A 5,630-nucleotide genomic window follows, 5' to 3' on the forward strand; every position below is an offset into this window, starting at 1 on the left:
GACTGGGATAATTGGGATGGGAGTGTCAGAGACAGTGCGATTGGCACAGGACAGAGCGGAGTTTAGGGCTGTTGTACATAGGGTCGCTATGAGTCGCAGGTGACTCGACGGCACATAACAACAACAACAACATCCCAACACAGTTCTACTGTAATTTAGAGCTACTGTTGTCAGTTCAATTTCATGTAGATAATTCTTTGACAGAGTTCAAGGAGAACATTATTTCCTAGATACATTAAACTATTGTTGAATTTCAAAATGAATTCGCGAGCTCTCAAAATTCATGGCTTAAAGATTATCTCTATATTTGCCAATATGTCTTTTAAATTTTAACTTTGTATTGATTTATTTACAAAGTTCTAGTACATTATTTTTCATATAACACCCTTCCCATATCCTTTTACCCCCCAATTAAATTGTGCAACTCTGTGATTAACACTCCCCCCTCCTCCAGGCCCATCCTCACCCCTCTGCCTCTATCCTCTGTTCCTTCGATTTTCATACCCATTCTACAATAATGGTTTTACACAATATTTGGCCTTGTGGGACTGAGTTCATTCACTCAGCATAATGTTCTCCAGTCGCTCCTAAGTTACGTAGTAATTTACGAAATCATCGTTCCTGCTTGTTGTGTAGTATTCCATTGTGTAAATGTACCATAACTTCTCAATCCATTTGTTTGTGGTTGGACATCTGGGCTGTATGGTAAACATCTAAGTGATGCTAGATACATATGCCAGGTTGTATAATTATAACCCTTGTTGTTTTGTTGTTAGGTGCCATTGCGTTGATGCATACAGACCCAGTGAACAACAGACTGAAACCTTGCCTTATAGTGCACTGTCCTCACACCCACCTTTATGCTCAAGAACATTGATGTTGTCACTGTATGAATCCATCTTCATGAGGGTTTCCCCTCTACTTTTCCATGCATGGTTTCTTTTTCTAAGGACTAATGCCTCTTGACAACATGCCTAAAGTCTGTGAGATCAAGTTTCACCACGGAGTACCCTTGTTCCACTCCAAGACATACTTGCTTATTCTTTTAACTGTAGATACTCTTAGCCAATGCCTTATTCAAAAGCATCATTTTTCTTTAGTCTTCCTTATTCATTGTCCAACTTTTACATGCATATGAGGTGGTTGAAAATACCAGTTTGAGTCAGACACACTTTATTCTTTAAACTGATATCTTGGTTCTTTAACACTTTCAAGAGATCCTTGACAACAGATTTGCCCAGTGCAAACTCTGTTTTGATTACTTGACTGCTTCTAGCCTGAGTTCTGAAGGTAAAATGAAATCATTGACAATTTTACCCCAATTCAATATCACTTAATAATCCTTTGAATAGTAAGCTTAGATATTTTTCTTTTGATGCAACTTAAAAATTTGTTTATTATTTTTAATATGCCTTTTTAAGGGAGAAGTTTTATGTTTACAGAAAATTGATGTCTCCTTACCTTACAAAAATTTCCATATTATTCATTTTTTCATTCACAGTACAGATTTGGTCAGGATTTTGTTCTGTTGTATACAGAGTTGATATATTGATATGAATCAAAACTGACTAGAAATCACCTAACAACAGCACAGCTGTTTGCCCTTTGTGGTGCAGTCTTTTCTCCCTCTTTTTTCTCTAGACCTGCCTTTGTTCAGGAATTATGTATGATTTCCATTTGATTTTAGCAAAAGTGGTTATTATTGATGAATATTGAAAATTATTAGATGCTAGTTATTCGATACATTGAGAGAAGGCATAGTATGGTCCAATCAACACATGGTAGCAACTATCATTTATCCTTATATTTTCACAATAAAACCATTACTGGAAACATAGGATAACTAGTAAAACTTATGTGTGGGTCTAAGGGAGGACGGGGTTGGAGCAGAGGAGTGAGGACGAATAGGGGGAGATCAGAGAGTCATACAATTTGGTGGGTGGAAGGTTGGGATAAAGAAATGGGAAAGATCCAGCAGGGACCTGAAGAGATCGGGTATTGGTGGGCATAGTTCAATGGTGATAAATTTAACAAAACACAGCATATGTGAATGATTGTATGAAATGTAATGTCAGTGAAGAAAAGTGTGAAACACCCAAATCTACTATGGACATGAATTAAACACATTGTATATATAGGGTTGTTGTGGGTCGCAGGAGACTCAACAGCACATAACAACATATGAATAATTATACCGATAAAAGGGGGAGGATACATTGCATTGAGAAACTCTACTGCCAAGGACCTCATCAAAGTGCTGAAGAGTGAGGATCCAGCTTAAGGACTAAGATGCGCCTGATCGAAGCCATGATATTTTCAGTTGCTTCACTGGCCAGTGAATAAGTAAGACTGAAAAATCGATACCTTTGAATTGTGGTGTTGATAAGACACATTGCACATCCATTTTCCACAAATCAAATGGACTCATAACTGACTCCCCCCTGCATCCCCCCACAGCTCAAAGCTGATTCTCATTGCATAGGATAAGATTGTGTATCTTCTGTGGAGCAGCTGGTGGATTTAAACCTCAAGAGAGGAGCACTGCCTTTGCCTTACCAGTACAACCCCAAAAAGATGATGCCACTAGAATATTACATACACCAGGGAGTGCCAAAAGAACAGGTAAATCTATGTCAGAGGAGGTGCAACCAGGATGCTCCTTAGGGGCAGGGATGGTGAAACTTTATCTCACATACTTTGGGTATATTGTCAGGAAGATCCAGTCCTTGGAAAAAGACATCATGGTGGAAAGACAAAGGTATAGGAAAAGAGACGAAGACTCTCAATGAGATGGATTGAAACAGTGGTTGTGACATGTATGGCATGGCAGAGATGAAGACTGTGGTAAAGGATAGGCCAAGGTTGTATTCTGTTCTTAAGGTTACCATAAGTGCTGGTCAACAGGATGGCATCTAAAAACAATGACAATAACAAAGAAATTTATTTTTCCAGAAAGGAAACGCATTATTGTTCTTCCCCTTCTACTCGGAATATTGCCAACAGTGTATTTCCATTTAAATAGTGTCCTATGTTGTTGCTGTTGTTATGTGCCATCGAGCCACTTGCAATTCATAGCAACCCTATGAACAACAGCTCTGAACCCTACTCCATCTCAAGCCAGTTTCATTGTCTTTGTCACACCTACCCCTAATGCCCCAGTCACTAAGTCAACCCATCTCATCCAGGATCTTCCTCTCCTGCACTGTCCCTCCACCCTTCCAAGAATGATGTCCTCCTCCAAGGACTCGTCCCTCCTGGCCACGTGCCCAAAGTATGTGAAACAGATCTTCAAAATCCTTGCCTCCAAGGACCAGCCTGGTTTGACCCTCTCCAGGACAGACCTGTTTGTTCTATGGGATGTTATATTCCATTGCTGCTGATACAGACTGGAAAACAAACATCTTTTGTGTTGATCATCTTGGCCATGACAGAAACAGTTCACTACCCACTGGTAACATTACACTAATTCACTGACAGAAACAGTTCACTACCCACTGATAATATTACACTAATTCACTTCCCTGAGTTTAAAGGGAAAAAAAAAATAAGAATTAATTAGATTTCATAGGATTGGAATATAAAAGTAATGTTTTATCCTGACCATGTATTGTGACTTCATGTATTGTGTTATATGGGAAGAAAATGATCCCAGGTCTCTGTCAGTAGACACCTATTTTGCATGGTATTTTTCTGCACACAGAAGAATAATGTATGAAATACTCTGGACAGAACATGGAACACTGAGTAAATAGTGCTTCATTTCTTTTGCGTTGCAGATTGTGCTTGTGGGGACTTGTAAATTATTAGAATGTCTTAACCACAGAGCAATAATGGTTTTAATGAAGTCTCTGTTGTCTCTATTCTAGAAGCTCCCAGCAAAGGAAAGGATGATTAGAGCTATCTCATGAGGATAATGCCCTGGAGTTATGATCAGTGCTCACAGGTGCTAAAGTAAACAAAGGCGGCTGCTTTTGCCCTTCTATGGGAGAAATCTTACAAAATGAAATGTTCACTAAGTAACTAAGTCACAGCCAAATGTTAAGGGGAGGGCAATTTAGGAACTGGTGGTCTGTTACCTCCTCCTGTTCATACCTATCAGAGTTCACTGAGGTCCAAGAAAGGGCGTAGCTTATGTTGTCAACATTATATTAGCAAGGTATAATTGTAAATTACATGAAAATTTTGCAAGTAATCTAAGCATACTGTCAGAAGAGGCAAGATGATGAAGAGACAATTCATTGAGACTTTTTTTCTTAACAACTTTTTTTAACTTTATTTTTTTTAAGTTAAACTTTAGGATGTGTATCTCAGCAACTGTGGCAAACAAAGAGGGTGAGACTTTTCAGAAATGATGGGTAGCAGTTTAACACTTAAGAATATACATATCTTCTTTGTAATATTTTTTTCTTTCAAAAACTTAAGCCATCAGCTTTGTTGCTCCTGTATGGTTATTATAGTTATAAATTCTTTATTTCTTATTTAATTCTAGTAGACTCTCTCTTTCTTGTTGCTGTTAAATTGGGTCTGATTTGTAGCTGACTCTCCAGTGGGTTTCTAATGTTAATCACACAGTAGGAACCTGCCCCTCTTTCTCCACAGCAGTGACTGAGAGTTTCCAGTGCAACTCTCTGCAGACTACACCACCAAGGAGACTAGCAGCATCAAAGAGAAAACTGGAAGCTCTGTTAAAATAAAAGCATACAAGTGTATTGAAAATGTAAAAATAGTTTAGATGAGTGAGAAGCTTGGTCTATACATCAAAGTACAGAAAGACCAAGGAATTCTTTATAATAACCATAGTGTTGATATGTGTTTGTGCAAGCACTTGATCAGTTAAAAAAATTGTTTGAAACAATTAGTATTGGTTCGATTTTAGTCATAATGTTATCTTTGGAAACTGCTGGCCACAGTACAATTAAGTCCACTGAAGGGAAACATTCTTTTTATTGCAATCTTGACTTAGTTGGCAAACTTTTTGAAAATTACAAAGTAGAAACAACACCTGAGAAATAGTCAAACTGAATAAATGATTCTGTACTTCAGGTGAAGTCTCAATCATGTCAAGTGCCTTGATGATAAAGTTTGGAAAGTATTTATTATTTCCTTCCCTTTGATCAAGCATTATCTTAGCAATTACCTTATCAATATTTTAAGAGTGCCTTCTTATGCATGGATTTATTTTTCTTGAGTTAAGTAGATAGCTGCCTGCTTAAGTTAGGCTGTTAAGATCCCAGAGAAGAATTAGTCTTAAAATTACATACAGTTGTCTATTCAAATCCACTAGCTGCTTTTTAGGAGAAGGATGGGAAGGGTTGCTTTTGTTGTGTGTGTGTGTGTGTGTGTGTGTGTGTTTTAAGACAAGTTTAATTATAACAGCAATCAAAACAATCAGTCCAGCTAATAAAACAGAATGTAATCAGTAACTGATGTCAACTAAAGATTTTTTAAAAACCGAGAAGCTGTCCTCAAAGGAAATATGTCACTATTTTATTTTTCTGTGATATTTTAGTCCCAGAAAGATCATTAAGCACAAATAAGCCAGGAATAGATGGTATACCAATTGAAGTATTTCAGATAACAGATGTTGCCCTGGATGTGCTCACCAAGTTGTGCCAAGAAATCTGGAGAAC

This window comes from Elephantulus edwardii, unplaced genomic scaffold (genome assembly GCF_000299155.1).
Source record: "Elephantulus edwardii isolate Elephantulus edwardi_28Jun2011 unplaced genomic scaffold, EleEdw1.0 scaffold00326, whole genome shotgun sequence".
Classification (NCBI taxonomy): domain Eukaryota; kingdom Metazoa; phylum Chordata; class Mammalia; order Macroscelidea; family Macroscelididae; genus Elephantulus; species Elephantulus edwardii.